Raw genomic sequence first — 17,032 nt, 5'->3', positions numbered from 1 at the left:
GACCACAGGGAATTGGAGTGCCTTTGGAGACCGAGAACTCTGAGGTCCCCCACCCCCATTGGGATCTACCACATGGGATAGAAGAAGCCTAAATCCTTCCTCACAGGACCCAAGGTCATCGAAACAACAGCTAGCAGCCCTGAGCGGTCCATAGACACAGAAGAACAGCAATCTTCCTTCGGGACTCGGCAGAGGAGCTTTCTCTGGTCCTTACTTAGTTCCAGCTTTGGATCCCCATATTCCCTGGCAATGACCATCAGGGTCGCTCCAGAGCCCCGTCCCCAAAAACAAACAAACAAACAAATACAATCAGAATAGACAGACAGAGAACAATAAAGAAAGCTTAGAACCATACAGGAAATGGTCAGCGTGGATTCACATATACCTTACTAGGTAGGACACAGAAATTAGATATTCCTCACTGGGGAATGGAAGAATTCTCTGCATACCCCCCTAAAATAGTTCTACACCTCAACTGTTGACATATGCCTTGTTAGAGTTATAAGTCAGTTTAGACTATCCTAAAATCTGCCAGGTTCAGCAGAATTATGCCTCAACTCTATGGACTGCTAAATACTAAAATGAGGATAGACACGAGACAACTGAATAGTAATCTATAGCCATTTTAAGATGTATAGAAGCTGGTTATATATAAACTAAAATCAAAATGTCAATGAAATAGTCACAGGATGTGGTTTAATACTTGCATTTTGTAACATATTGGTTACTCAATACCATGTCAGTTAATTCCATAATGTTGTACATTGTCATTGATATTAAGCTGGGGCTTTTTGTTGATCAGGATGATATTCTGCCAGCTCTACCTTCAGACCAAAGATGATCTCCCTAAGAAACCATTGAATGTATCTGGACAATTAGATGCTGGACTCTGCTTGCAATGAAAGACTGTCAGCTGAATTTGATCTGTAATACTGCAAAAAGGTGGCGGAATCGACCATGGGGGGAGGGTATGTGGAGAGGTTGGGGGAATCCCAAAGCCTATGAAACTGTGTCACATAATACAATGTAATTAATTTAAAAAAAAAAGAAAGATAATGAGGTGAAATGAAAAATAATAACAAAAATTCTTACATCAACTGACAATATCAGGTAAATAAAGAGAAATGTAATTATATATATTTAGAAAAAACTCAGGGGTTAAAAAAGTGTAGTATTTCCCAGAGAGAGAAAAGAAAAGTCTCAACAAAATTACATGCAGTGAGAATATACATGAAATAACTCAAAAAGTTTGTTAGACATCTCAAGAAGGATATATCAAGGGTAATAACTTGTTCTGAAGTTAGTAACTTGAACAGTTATCAAGGGATCTAAGTTTTTCTCTCTCCCTCGTTCTCTCTCTTCTGTGTGTGTGTGTGTGTGTGTGTGTGTGTGTACCTTACTGTAAGGTATAGCTTCTTATACCTTAAAGTAAAAACAATGAGAGGTCAACCAATAGATGCACAGGAGTCTACAGAAGGAAAGATAATTGATTTAGGAGATCTACAGGGTAACTAAGTATCAACAATCTACTTCTGGTGTTTGAGAACAGTCATACTGTGAATGACACTTCACTAAACACATGCTTGAAAAAGAATGTTATCTTCTACATTAAACATGTGTCTTACTGTTTTCCTGTTTGAATTCTGATTAGAAATTTTTCAAGAAAAGTTAATGATCATATCACAAAACTAAAAAATTAATACTGTGTTCACAAAAGGCTGTTTTCAAAAACTTTCAAAGTTTTATTTATGAGTCAAAAAAATAAAACAAAGACGATCATCAAGGGAAGAATAGACAGACTTGCAGAATCAAATTATGGATATTTTCAATAATAAATGGGAAGATTACACTTACACAGGTATCATCATGATGAATGTCAAAAAGTATTGTGTAGGATAAAAGAAATCACATTAAAAAGTTTATTTTGCAATTTTATGATATAAAATACTAGAAAAGATCTTAATGAGCAGTAGTGATAAAAATCACATCTCTTATTCAAGAGATTGGCATTATCTGAGTAGAAGCAACCTAAAAGTATGGAAATATTTCATGTCTTCATTTTTACTCATTCCTCAAAATTGAAGGAAAGGCCTGATTAACATTTCAGCATTCTCTGTGAGTGATATCTTAACATTAAAACCTCAAAATATTTGCCTTTAAAGCCTTGGATCTGGTGTGATGGCTACAGCTGATCTACCTCTTGGCAAGCACTGACATCACAGATGGGTGCCAATTGTGTACTAGATGCTCCATTTCCCATATAGGTCCTTCCCATATAGGCCCTGCTTGTGGCCTAACAAAAAGTGCACAATGGCTCAAAGCTCTGAGACCCTGAACCCCTGTAAGAGGACTGGAGAAAGCTATTGGCTTTGAATTGGCACAACTACAGTCATTGGGTAGTGAACCAGTGGGTAGCACATCTTTTTCTCTGTCTCTCCTCCTCTGTAAACATGCCTTCCTTATAAAAATAAATAAATTGTGCCCAGCAGCATTGCCTAGTGGCTAAAGTCCTTGCCTTGAATGCCCCGGGATCCCATATGAGTGCCGGTTGTAATCCCGGCAGCTCCACTTCCCATTTAGCTCCCTGCTTGTGGCCTGGGAAAGCATTCGAGGACGGCCCAAAGCTTTGGGACCCTGCACCCATGTGAGAGACCCGGAAGAGGTTTCTGGTTCCCGGCTCACTTGGGGAGTGAATCATCGGATGGAAGATCTTCCTCTCTGTCTCTCCTCCTCTCTGTTTATCTGACTTTGTAATAAAAATAAATAAATATTTTTTAAAAATTAAAAATAAAAAATCTTCAAAAAAATTTTAAAGAAATATGACATGAAAAAGTTAGATATTCCTTCTTTGACAGTGCTTCCCCTTTACATTGGCAAGTAAACAATATTGTTTCTCATCTTTCATTTTTAGTACCTGTGGACAACTCAGAGGCTCTTTTAGGCAGCCAAGCATTAGTTCAACATGTTTTAATCTCCACTTGCTTTATCAAATTGTCAAAAGGTTTAAAATATAGGTGGTAAGACTGAGGAAAATGTGTATATATAGAAAATAAAAGTACACACAACTACACATAGATTTTCAAAATATTTTTGACCATGGTTAACTTGCCTGTGTTCAATATTTATCTACTTTTATGTGAAAAAGTGAGAGAGAGAAAGAGGTAGACATAGGGAGAGAGAGAGAGAGAGATTTCCTATTTCCTAAGTGGCCACAACAGCTGAAATGACACCAGGTCAAAGCACATAGATGGAGGAGGCCCAGACATGCAGGCCATCTTCCACCACATTCTCAGGAGCAATTCAAGGACAGTTGATGATACTTGGAGCACAGCTACCTAGTCTGCCTTGTGCCTATGTAAATAGTATATTGCTGGGAGAAAAGCAGCTAGTAGCTGGTAGGCATTCTGGGCCTGCTTAATGCCAAATCTGAGTTAATTATCCCACTATGCCAGCAGAGTTGTTTATTCTTGTTTTGCTTTCTTTCTTGGTAAAATGCTAAGTGCAGAAGCAAGGGAACTCCAAGCTGGGACATGCCACCATGTTTTCAGGCAGCAGGGGCTGCAACTTTACTGGGGAAGGAGGCTTGGGTACATATTGGAATGGGAGTGGCTGAGGGCATATTTGACCTGAGAAGAATGACTTCTGTGTTCTTCCAATGACCTGGCCACTGCACTTACAGGAAGACAGGTATGATGGAAGGGTTTAGACAGGGAAAACAGAGGGCATGTCTGGGACAGGCCAAGGCACTTGCCCACCTGGGAGGCCTGGGCTGGATAAAAAGGATCACCTGCTACCCATTGACGCGTGCAAAGGTGGTGCTAGTGGGTCTGGCTCCGTGGCCTAGTGACTAAGTTCCTCGTCTTGAATGCACCAGGATCCCATATGGGCACCGGTTCTAATCCCAGCAGCTCCACTTCCCATCCAGCTCCCTGCTTTTGGCCTGGGAAGGCAGTAGAGGACAGCCCAAAGCCTTGGGACTCTGCACCCATGTGGGAGACCTGGACAACGATCCTGGATTCTGATCGGCAGAGCACTGGTTGTTGCGCTTACTTGGGGAGTGAATCATCAGATGAAAGATCGTCCTCTCTGTCTCTCCTCCTCTCTGTATATGTGATTTTCCAATTAAAAAAAAAAAAAGGTGTGTGCTAGTGGGCATACCTTGCTGATTTATGAGTGTCAGCGCAAGGATATGCTAGATAAAGACTGGCAACGGCACCCATCAGAATGTATAAGAACTAGATTTGTTGTAGATTCTCTAGGATATTTGTGGTCTCACTTCCATGGAACAACCACACTAGCTGGTATTGTGAAGAACTGAAGGTCATGGTAGGCCATGCTGGGCTGAACCACAAACTCATCTGACCAGAACCCACCTGACACTCATGGGAGCCAGGACTGTGAGGAAACCAAGTGGGGACAGTACATGCAAGGCACAGGAATGAGGGCAGATCATATCAGGCAGGGCCACTGCCCCCACTGGCATGTGTAAGATCCGAGGCTGGGAACAGGCACAGTGAAAAAACTTGGGGAACTCACCTACAAGTCTCCAATTCCCTCTGGGGAGCATGAGAGTTGGTTTTGGGGGTGGGCCTGGCCAGGCAAGTCTGTAGCACACATCAGCATTTGTGTGGGCCAGGTCTGAGGGCAGGTCAGGTGGGACCAAACCTGAGCAATTGCTGTCACACAAGAGAGCCTGGGAAGGATGTCTGCTGTGCCCTGCTGGGCTGGGCTACAACACCCACCTGCAAGAGCTGAGACTGTGGATGTACCAGGACAGGTTGAGTGGAAGCACCTGCCAACACACACAAGACCCAGGAATGGTAACAGGCCTATTAGGAAAACTATTGGGACTCCCTTGCTGGGCTAGAACTCCAATAGGTGAGTGGAAGGTAGAGTTCAGGGTAGACCAGGCTGGGCAAGCAGCGGGTATGTGGACTGGTCTGGGTTCAGGCCAGTCTGATAAAGGTCCCAGAACCCACTGGTACTTTCAAGAACTGTCCTCTGATGAGACAATCAACATCCCCCACTGATCCAGAACAGCTGGCTTTCATCTCTATAATGTCCACTACTCAGGCATCTGCAACTAAGGAGACCCAGTTCAACACCTGCACTCCAGGGTTAGAGTTTAATGATGTAGTTGGAAAACCCCAAGAGATCTTACCTGGGGTGACCTCAGACTTGACTCTTGTGTACACTGGCCATGGCAGGTTCAGATTCAGTCCATCACCTGCACCGGCCAATGGATATACTGTTGCCTAAACCCAATTCTCACATGAACTGATGGGTGCTGTGACCCAGCAATAGGTATAGCCAAGCAAGGAAGTGCCAACAGTCCCCCTGCCTGGCATGTTCCCAGCACCAGAACTTGAACCCGCCAAGGGCTGCTGCAATCCTACCTGACGTGATTCACATCTATTCCTGGAACTTGTTAGCTGGACTGTGGCCTAGCTCAGTTGGCCTGCACCCATTAAGGCTCTCCTGTTTGCCAATGAGAGACCCAGACTCAGATCCCAGCTCCCAACGTCAACTCATGGCCAAGGCTCAGCACCTGCAGTCACGAAGTGCCAGAGTCCAGCTCCAGCTGAGTTTGGAACTCGTGCAGGGTGCATGGAGTAGGCATAAGAGAAAATAAATGGACCACTCTGATTTCATGATCATAATGGACAATGCAAGAAAGTTGTCCCCTTTATTTATACAGAAACAGTCACAAGCCCTGGCACAGACTTTTTACCTCATGGTCAAGTGGGTATTTCCAAGGATAATTCTGCCCTTTGTTTCACCTTAAAGCTCCCAATAGAAGTTCTCAATACACAGTGCATACCAATCAGTAACATATTCCTACTACAATCCTCATTCTACAGATTAATCTTGAATCAGTTAAGGAAGGAAATGCATCACCAAAAAAAAAAAAAAAGAGGGGGAACCTAAAGATCAAGGATGGTCAAATGGAGGAAACAGAGGGACAGCATGAATAATATAAGGCTCTTTTGCAGTCATCAGCGACCTTAACCTCCAAGTTCACATTGATAGTAAAAAAAAAAAAAAAAAACTCCACAGCAGTAGTAAACAATGCCTGAATAAACTACAGAATTCTTCAGTGGGGTGGTCTGGTGTCCATGCAAACGAAGGTTGAACGGTCTTCAGGTGGCTTGTAGAGATATCCCCTGGGTCCTGCCAAGCAGAGGCAAATTCTGTGCGGGCATGCCTGCAATTGAACAGTTCTCCACACACCTTCGTGTCCTCCACACTCAGTGCACAGACCCCGGCAACCAAGGAGTGACCCAGTTGGTGAGAGCTACCTAACATCCTGTCTCTCTGCCCTCAAATGAATAAAACATAACATTCTCCAGTGATTCAATTCAAGATAGAACTTGTTGCTCTGTCATGGGGAAGGTCATCTCTAAGTCTCTAGTCATAAGGAGTCTATCTGTGAAAATACAGCATCCATTGCACACAGCATTCCACATGTGCATTTGGTCAGCAAACTGTACCTGATAACACTGTGTCAGGTGACAAAAGAGATACTGTAAAGACAGTTGAATATGAACAACATTTGATAGAGTGTTGTGCCATGATCTGTTGTAAGCTATGTGAGTGTGCTGAGAAAGTGACAGAAAGATGAATTAAGAGGGAAATAAGAAATAAGCTTATTGTTCAATCAATGCTGAGAGAGAGAGGAAAGAGAGAAGAGAGAGTGTGTGCAGCCATTCACTGCTTCAGTACCCAACGGCTGCACAGTCTATGACTTGTCTAACATGAGGCCAAGGAACTGGAATGATATCCAGGATGCCCATGCAGGTGGCAGGAGCATTCTCTGGGAACCAAATGAGAAGTAGAACAACTGAAATGAGAACTGGAACTCTGATCTGCTAAACTGACATCATTCAGCAGGGACTTAACCTTTTTTGGTAAGGATTTATTACGTTTTATTGGAAAGGCAGATCAGACTTACAAACAGACAGAGAGAAAGATCGTCCATTCTCAGATTCACTCTTCAAATGACCACAATGACCAGAGTTGAATGGATTCAAAGTCAAGAGCCAGGAATTTCTTCCAGGTTTCCTACATGGGTGCAGGGACTCAAGGGTTTGAGTGATTCTCTGCTACTTTCTAAGGCCATAACCACAGAATTGTATGGGAAGTGGAGCAGCCTCAACAAGAACTAGCACCCAAATGGGATCTAGATACTTGCAAGGTGAGAACTGAGCCTTTGCGTCAGGCTCTGGATTAAGATTTGGTGCAACAGGACTTGACAAGGATGCATAAATATATCTCCAACTGCTTTATTCCAGGAACACACGCAAATATCATCATGCAAGACTCACAAAAATCACCTCGCTGGTGAATGTAGTTCATTACTATAGGAGTAATACACCATACCAATTTATGACTCAGAAAGGAAATCAAGGTGGTTTGATTTTAAACTCAAAATGATTTGGGGAAAGTGAAAAATGAACAAGGAAGAGAAGTGTGAAAATCCAAGAGATTTGAAAACTTCAGAAAGAAAGCAGCAAAATACAAATCGTACAACCAGGCAAAGACGTGAGGAAATGAGCAGAAGGGCAGGTGGGTGGGGGGAGGTTCTAATTGGCACTTCTGCAAGCCCTGAGTTTTAAAGGCCTGATTCATGGCTATGACTTAGAAATGGCCATCGGAAGATTTCCCTCAGATATATTTCCACTGCCCTCTGGATATCGTGATTCCTGAGACCGTAGATGAAGGGGTTCAACATGGGGATGACCACGATATACATCACCGAGGCTGCTGCAGTTGAGTGTGACTTGTGTGCAGCAGCTGAACTGAGGTACACACCTAGTCCTCTTCCATAAAACAAGGAAACAACAGAAAGATGAGAGGCACAGGTGGAAAAGGCTTTAAACTTCCCCTGAGCTGATGAGATGGCACAGATGGAGGAGACAATCTTGAAGTAAGAGTACAAGATCCCTGCCAGGGGACCTCCTCCCAGCAACACAGTAGCAAGATACACCATGAGGTCACTGAGAAAGGTGTCAGAACAGGCTCTGTGGACCACCTGATTTATCTCACAGAAAAAGTGATGGATATGCAAGTGTGTGCAGAAGTTCAGCCTCAGCACCAGTAAGATGTTTAACAAGGCATACAGGACACTGATGGTCCAGCACCCCAAAACCAGCTGCACACAGAGCCGGGGGTTCATGATGACTGTATAGTACAGTGGGTGACAGATGGCCACAAATTGGTCATAGGCCATCATGGCCAGGAGAAAGTTGTCCAGCGCTACAAAGATTATGAAGAGGAACATCTGTGTGATGCAGCCTGCATAGCTGATGGCTCTGCTCTGTGTCTGAATGTTCACCAGCATCTTGGGGATGGTAGTGGAGGTGAAGCAGATGTCAGAGAAGGACAGGTTGGCGAGGAAGAAGTACATGGGTGTGTGGAGGTGTGGGTCTGAGAGGATGGCCAGGATGATGAGCAGGTTTCCACTTACAGTGACCAGGTACATGGAGAGAAATAGCATGAAGATGAGAAGCTGCAATCCTGGCTCCTCTCAAAGTCCCAGCAAAATGAATTCCACAACCCATGTTTGGTTCCTTGGTTCCATGTCAGCAATGTGACTACCAAAAGGTGAAAAAACGGGTAGATGTGAGCACTAGTTACACGCTGCCAGAGCCATGATGTGTGTTCTTCATGTCAGTCTGAATGCCCCCAGAATGCCTCTGTTCTCTGGTGTAGAATTCCTCTCCGATGATGTTCACTTCCTCATGAGAATGTGCCTGCTGCAGCTACAAGGAGATTCCTTGATGCTCTTGAGCACAGGATGTTGAATCATCAAGTTCCAGGATCCGTTCCAACAGTGTGTGAGCTATGCTGGGAAACAAACATCCTGAAGAGTGAAGAAGAAAAGACAAACCATGCAACATATCACTGGGCACACAGCTATGCTGGAAAGGAAAGAAATAAGACAGCAAGGGTAAATCAGGTTGTACTTTCCTATATCTCCAGTTGAAGCAAGCCCAGCAAACAATGTGGCATTTGGTCAAAGATTAAGATCTCAATGAACATAAAGCAGGTGCACAGACATGTCTGAGAAATGGTGTGTCTGACGAGAGCCATGGGTCATGCAGAGTTGCTGTGGAGGGGCTCATTTCAGATGATCAATGCCACCACAGCAGAATCCAAATACAAGAATAAGCAACATGGAAAGGGCTGAGAGAGATTAGAGAATATTGAGGAAGGCACTAGACTCATCCCCATGATACTTCAAAATGGAGGGAGTCTTTCTATCCAATGTCATTGCAATTCATCTATCTCTGATTAACTGCAAACAAGTTCCTTGAAGTGAAAAGCGTGCTGCCCTATTTCCACCTCTGCTTGTGTGTTTTGACTACCGAATGATGTCTGACAATTGAGGACAGTGATGCTCTTGACTTACAATATACCTATCTTAACCAAAACACATTGTGAAAAGATAGAAGCTCTCCAACACTGTGCTTTAGCAGCTTATATTGGTAGTTGGAGATTGCACCGCCCCATGGGATCTGTGCCTCACTGCCCACTGTCCACAAGTGAGAAAAATCACAACCTTATGGAACATTCAGCATTCAAGGGACAGTTTAGCCTTTCAGCATGAGAAAGTCAAATAACGATGAACTTGAACCAGTGCATGCTGGAGACTATGTGATGAGCCTAGGTGCCTTTTCCTGTTACTGCCTTTGCTTACCACCTCACACATGTACACGCACACACAATAACATGCATGTGCACACCAGGTATGTGGGAGCTTCAGAAAGTTAGTGGAAATTCACACTTCTCTTACTCCTGTTTTTCTATCATCTCCTTCAAGTCCCTGTGACACACAGGTGAACACCATGGTCCCCTTCTTCATGTGGCATGATCTCTCTATCCATCCCAGTCTCATCACTGGAAAGGAGCTCTGTGGGGCTGTCACTGTCACACTAACTGTCCTGACAGAGTGAAAACAGTACACTTTACTTGAGCTTGTGACTCTCCCGTTGGCTACATTTCTATGTGTCCATTATCTGCCTTGTACAGAAATAATTTTGTAAACTGCCAAATAAATAGAACTGTCCCTAAGGAGGAACTAAAAAGATCAGGGACCTCCGAAGAGATCATTAGAAGAACTTTCATTGTTGTTGGAATCATGCCATTCCAATTATAAATCCTTAATGCCCAGCAGAAAACAGTGGAAGGTTAAAATTCAAAGAGCTAATGGGACAAAATGATGATATCCCAGCAGCATTGAGAAACATTTACAATGAGCACCATGATAGGAAAAAATGAGCAGAGAATAAACCAGCAATTCCCCAATGGCAGCACACAAAGAACAGCAACATTTGACTTGGAACTTGTTGTGTAAACCCGAATTGTATTCCCGTGTCTTTTGCATACTATTGGAGCAGTTGGTTTCTATGGGGTCTGACAGCTACTGAGGGCAGGCCTTCATTGTCCTTTTTAGGGATCTCATTTTTGCTATTCTGCTATTTTGAGGGTTTTTTCTCTTGTCTCAAACAATTGAGCACTCTCTGGTCCTAGTTTTTGTCTTTCCCCAACACACACAGTCTCTACTGCACACATTCTTTTCAAAAGTAACTACTTCATAATTTTACATGAAATAACATTCTCCACAACCTGCGTCCCTCAAGACATTATGTTTCAGGCATTTCTTTAATTATGTGGTATCTTCCCTTTGCTAGTGCAAGTGCCAAATGAGCAGCTGCCTTAACCTGCTTTATTTCTCTTTCAAACCTTACATGGTCCAGTGAATAGGGGTGTAAAACACAGAAACAAATTTGAAGTAAAGAAATGGCCAGAACAGGAGAAAAATCAAATCATTAGATTCCTCCAGAAATGTTTTCAACAGAAGAAAGTCTCCAACATGTTTGCATAGCAACAGTTTAACACAAACAGGTATTCATAAATCAATTAGTGACTATCTAATTACAAATTATGTGACATGAAATATTCAGGTATAGAGAAGATTAAATACCATAACTGATTGATCAATAATTGTCTTCTACATATATGGGTGTTTAATCTCATAATTTTTCTTTATTTTAAATTTATTAATTAAATTATTTTAAAAATTTAACAGTGTTTCACATATGTAATATTCCCTTCCTATGTAGATATTCTATGCATATTTAATATTCTTTCTTTACATCAAGGATATTGTCTCACATCATGTGAGTTTCATGACAACAAACATAAAGTGAGAAGACTAAGGTAGAGTATTCAAGACAAAATTGAGTCCATAGCAAAATACTGTTACAGTTTGAATAGCAAAGTTTGAAAGGTTTCATAAATTCTGGCACAGGTGTCTCTCTCTCTGTGCAAAAAACATAGAGTGGGTCCCAACCTCACATGTTGTTAAGATGATCACAAGAGTCAGAGACCTGAACTGTGGTGTCTGTAACAAGCTAAGTGGCTCTGACAAGGCTGGCATCCTTTACCACGACTGCAGTTTGAGTCCCAGCTGCTCTGCTGCAGATCCAGCTCTGGGGATGCACCTGGGAAGGCAGCGGAAGCTCACCCCAGTCCATACATCCTTACCATGCACATGGAAGACCTAGATGGAGTTCCTGGCTGCTGGACAGGCAGCAGAAGGTGACCCCAGTGCTTAGATCCCTGCGCTCCACATGGGAGACCCAGATGGAGTTCCTGGTTCCTGACTTCAGCCTGGCCACCCCGGCTGTCAGACTAAATGGAGGCACTCACTCTCACCCCATTTGTCGCTCCTTCATGTAAACAAATAAATGAAACACATGTTTGAAAATGTAGAGTCAGACACCTCAGAAATTTGTGTTTATTGCTTTTCTTGGTCCCCTGTGATGAAGCACCTCGGATCTATGAATGGAAAACCCTGCAAGTACAAGTACATTTCTTTCTATGTTGTATTGATAAACATGAATGCTAATAAGGTGGTTTATGTTTCACTCTTTTGCTTTCTTTAAGTTGATGAATTTACATGCGTGCATGCAAGAGTCTACTTATCTAATTGGGCTCTATTTGAGGAAGACATCCATGTCCCCAGCTAACATGAACAACTTAAGTGTTTTCTGAAAATCTTTGTGAGCCTTTGAGTGACTTTTGCCCTCTAGCCTGGTCCATCTTCTTGCCTTTTGCATGCACATTCAACAACCCAAAGTTCCTCCAGTGCACACATCTGAACTGTGCTTGAGTGCTCGGGATCTCCTTGCTACAGCCTTCAGCCATCAACACTGAGTGTGTGCCTGGGACTCTCAGTCACACATCTGAGCTGTCTCCTTGCTACAACCTTCAGCCATCTTACTGAGCGTGTGCCCGGAGCTCTCAGTCAACCTTGGTACGCTGCACCCATGTGGGATACCCGAAAGAGGCTCCGGACTCCTGACTTCAGATTGGCGCAGCTCTGCCCATTGCAGCTGCTTGGGGAGTGAATCATCGGACGGAAGCTCTTCCTCTCTGTCTCTCCTCCTCTCTGTATATCTGACTTTCTAATAAAATAAAGTAAATCTTTAAAAAAAAAATTGCTGCGGCGGTATACAAGAGTCTCTTCCTGGAGGGATTACGTGGGAAACAAGGCCAGCTTTCTCTGGGAGGGATATCCCTTGGCTGGGCTTGGCTCTCTGGCCTGATGTGGTTCTGTCAGCTCTCACAGCTCCAGGAAGTAGCTTAGTATCCCCTGGGTGTTTCTGCACAAAAGGTTTTCCACCAGAGGCAAAGCGGAGCCGCTGACTGCAGCATGCTTGTCTGGTTGATTGTTTCCTAAGAGCTATATGGATGTACAGAGCTATGTGCACTCATTTACATGCTTTGGTTTGGTGAGTTAAGATGACTTGCATTGATGTAACTTATTCAATGCGTACCTGTATTTATGACCCTATACATGATAAATTATGCTTAGGGCTTCTTATAGTGAAACACCACACATTTTCTGATCGAGAAACATGGGTATATGAATAAATGTAGATATTTACGCATATACCTGTGAATATTAATGCTAGCTTAAATATTTTAGTTTTTAACATTTCTTTTATTTTCATTCCAAATCCAGGAACTAGGAGCTTCCTCCAGGTCTCCCATGCAGGTGCAGGGTCCCAAGGCTTTGGGCTGTCCTTGACTGCTTTCCCAGGCCACAAGCAGGGAGCTGGGTGGGAAGTGGGGATGCTGGGATTAGAACTGGCACATGTTCTCTCTTGCAGTGGGATGCATGCAAGGAGCATGCAAGCAAGGACTCTAGCCACTAGGCTTCCCCGCCAGGACCAACATTTTCCTTTTTTAAGCACTATATTTATCATGATTTGGGGGGGGATTTAAAAAAAATGATTGGAAAATTGAATTTACAGAGAGAAGGAGAGAGAGAGAAAAAGATCTTCCATTCACTGTTTCATTCCCCAAGTGGCTACAATCCCAGGAGCTGAGCCAATCTGAAGCCAGGAACCAGAAGCCTCTTTCAGGTTTGCCAAATGAGTGCAGGGCGCTATTGCCTTGGGCCATCCTCTACTGCTTTCGTGTGCCACAAGCAGGAAGCTGGATGGAAAGTCAAGCAGCCAGGGCATGAACTGGTGCCCATAAAGGATTCTGGTGCATGCAAGATAAGGATTTAGCCACTGGACCATTGCCCTGGGCCCTTCAATGTTTTCTCCGTTACATACATTTAGAAATGTAAACAGATGTTGGTCCCGGCGCAATGGTGTAGCAGTTAAGGTCCTCACCTTGAGCGCAATGTGATCCCATATGGCCGCCGGTTATAATCCTGGCAGCTCCACTTCCCATCCAACTCCATGCTTGTGGCCTGGGAAAGCAGTGGAAGACAGCTCAGGGCCCTGGTGTCCCTGCACCAGCATGGGAGACCCGGAGAGAAGGTCCTGGCTCCTGGTTTCAGATCGGCACAGCGCCAGCCATTGCAACCACTTGGGAAGTGAATCATCGGACGGAAGGTCTTCCTGTCTCTCCTCCTCTCTGCACATCTGCCTTTCCAATAAAAAGTAAATAAATCTTTAAAAATGTAAACAGATGTTTGTAAGTAAGATGTATTTACATAGCATATGAATATATGACATGCAATGCATACATACTTCTGTGTATATCTTCATTTATTTGCACCTGCTAATGTGAGAATATATTTACGTGCGTGGTCCTTGTTCAGAGAGGTGCCGTACAGATCTCCTTGAAGCTTTAAAAGCCTTAGTTTTCTATAACCCTCCCAACACTGAGGGCACAAGGCAAACCTATATATGGCAGCTGTGCCTAAACCTGTGTACATATGAGCCTAAATACGTAATGTTCTAAAATTACAAGATTGCTGTCCAAGCGAGTGTTACCTCAAAGATGCGCATTGTTACTCTATGCTCAGAATGTGTAGTTCTCAATACTTTAGGGTTCTTTATGTACTTGGGTCCTAAGTACAGAATGCTTTAAAAACTGTAGGAACTTGTGCTCCCTTCAGCAGCACATATATTAAATGACAAGAACTCTGCAAGGGTCCTGAAAGACTGAGCTCTGTGTACATGAGCAGAGCATTTTGATCTATGTCTCTCTGGAAATGTTGCAGATTTTCTAAGCTTAGCACACATGGAGCTAAGCACATGGTGTCAGGAAGACAGCTACCTGAAGATGCCCTTTTCTTGTACCTATGTCATGGGATGGAACAGGAGGGTACATGACACCGTGTTCATCATGCTTCCTTCTCCGTGGCCTGTTGCCGCATCCTTGCTTAATAAGCACGGGACCAAGCACATCATGCTTCCCAAGCTGCACAAACTCTGCCAGAAGAGCGTGTACACGTGCTTCCTTTATATCTATTTCATGAAGTTAAGTATGTTGCTAGTGAGGTGCTCAAGAAACTCAACAACACCAAACAAGCAATCCAGTTAGGATATGGGCTAAAGGGACCAGCATGGTAGCCTGGTAGCTGAAGTCCTCACCTTGGATGTAACAGAATCCCATATGGCTCCAGTTTGTATCCCGGTGACCCCACTTTCCATGCAGCTCCCTGCTTGTAGCCTGGGAAAGCAATCTAGGATGGTTCAAAACCTTATATCTCTGCACTCACCTGGGAGACCCAGAAGAAACTCTGGGGTTCTGGCTTCAGTTCAGCTCAGCTCCAGCCATTGTGGCCACTTGGGAAATGAAGAAACAGACAGATCTTCCTCTCTGTCTTTTCTCCTCTCTGTATATCTGACTTTCCAAAAAAATAAATAAGAAAAAAAGAAGAAATGGTCAAAAGATACATTCAGGCCATTTTTTAAAGATTCACTTGTTTTTACTTGAAAAGAAAATTTAGAGGGAAGGAGAGACCTTCCATCTGATGATGGCTTCCCCCAAGGGCCACACTGGCCAGAGCCAAGCTATTCTGGAGCCACATTCCTCTTCTGGTTCTCTCTCCTGAGGCATCCATCAAGGCCATTTTTTTAAAAAAAAAGTATGAAAATCTCAAATAGCCAACAAATGCAAGAAAGGATGCTCAAGATTACTAGGCATCAGGAGAATACAAATCAAAACCACTAAGAGGTTTCACCTTGTTGCCAAGCAACACTCCCAACTGGTTGGAGGCATTGTTCTAGAACACCCACAAACTGGGCCCTTTCACCTGGTGTGAGAAAACCATCATCACCCCAATCACCAACATTGGGGTGATGGAAGAAAATAGGGATTTTCTACTGCAAAATGAAGAACAAGGAGTGATGAGCTATCGTTTGATGCTCGGGATCCCTGAAAGGTGATATTCTATGTTGAAATTGTGGCTGAGCAGTTTGTGGTTGGTCAGTAGACCTCCTGATTGTTTGACCGATCAGTGATGCCATGCTCTTTAGAGAATTTACGATGACCACATGGGCTCCAGTTGGTCTAAGTTACATGAAGGTAACAGTTACATTCTTCCCAGACTGCAATTTCCCAACATAAATCACTGCAAGACAACATTGGCCATCAAGTTTCTTCTCTATCGGAGAGTCAGATGATTCCCTGTGCCCAGTGATTAGAACATTATAAGACAGTTCGATAACTCCTGTTAGAGTGTGGGTAAAATGCTATTGTTGGGCAGTGTGAGATTCCTTTGTACTGAACAACTGCTACTTTGCTAGGCCAAGAGGTGCCTGGACTTTGGGAGGATTCCGCTTTAGTGATAAATCTGTTCTTTGCTGCCTTGCAACTTTGTGAAGGCAAGGGCACAGTTCTTCTCTGGTCCCAAAAACAGGAGGAAGATAAGAGTGTGAGAATGGGATGAGCCATAAAGATAGTGGGTATGCGAACGGAACAGGCTCCCTGTGCCTGGAGGCCCTAAAATAATGAATATGTCTAAAGTTGTTACTTTTGATGTATTTCCCAGCCCCAAAGGGCCTATATAAGCTACTGTCTTGGGCTGTTCCGGGTCCGACCGCCCTGCTTGGCTGGCCTGCGTGCCCCAAGTGCGGTCTGACCCCAGCATGCTGGCACAATAAACTCTGTTTGCTGTTTGCATTACCGGCGAGACTCTTTGTCATTCTCTGGGGGTTGACTAGCTCGCACCCTGACGTCCGCGGGCTTTGGCCCGGACTCTAACACTCCCTAGAGTCAGTGAATTCCTTTTCAGGAAGGGCAGACAAGGAAACCCTAAAGTAAGGGTGACGGACAGGAGCCTGGGTCCCGTTCTTACATTATAGGGGCTCAGATTCAACATCATTCCAGTTATAAAGGCTATCATCCAAAAATCCAAATATACTAAATGGCAATACACAATGAATTTTTTTACTCTGAGTCAATGAATTTGTGACTCTTGGGTCTATATCTGGTACTAGAACTGCTGGATCAAACGACACTTACATCTCTAGCCATTAAGGAAGTATCCACACTGTTCCCATAGTTGCTGCACTAACTGACACCAAGCCAATAGTGTGTTGAAGTTGCCATTTACCCACATCCTTGCTGGTGCGTGTTGCTCTTTTTGGGGTAAGAGCTATTTAGATTGGGTTGAAGTGATTTATCTTTGTGATATTTCAAAAAGCTTATATTTTTGTTTGGAAGGCAGAGAGAGAGAGATCTTTCAGCTGCTGATCCACTCCCCAAAACATCA

At 43.6% G+C, this 17,032-nt stretch overlaps 1 pseudogene; it reads right to left on the bottom strand.

The window, feature by feature from the left end:
* Positions 1 to 7,612: 7,612 nt before the first annotated feature.
* On the bottom strand, positions 7,613 to 8,581 carry LOC101534279 (olfactory receptor 7A10-like; annotated as a pseudogene).
* Positions 8,582 to 17,032: the final 8,451 nt, after the last annotated feature.

Source organism: Ochotona princeps, chromosome 20 (genome assembly GCF_030435755.1).
Source record: "Ochotona princeps isolate mOchPri1 chromosome 20, mOchPri1.hap1, whole genome shotgun sequence".
Classification (NCBI taxonomy): domain Eukaryota; kingdom Metazoa; phylum Chordata; class Mammalia; order Lagomorpha; family Ochotonidae; genus Ochotona; species Ochotona princeps.
The sequence above is the reverse complement of the archived record's forward strand: the minus strand, read 5'-3'. Positions and strand labels throughout refer to the sequence as shown.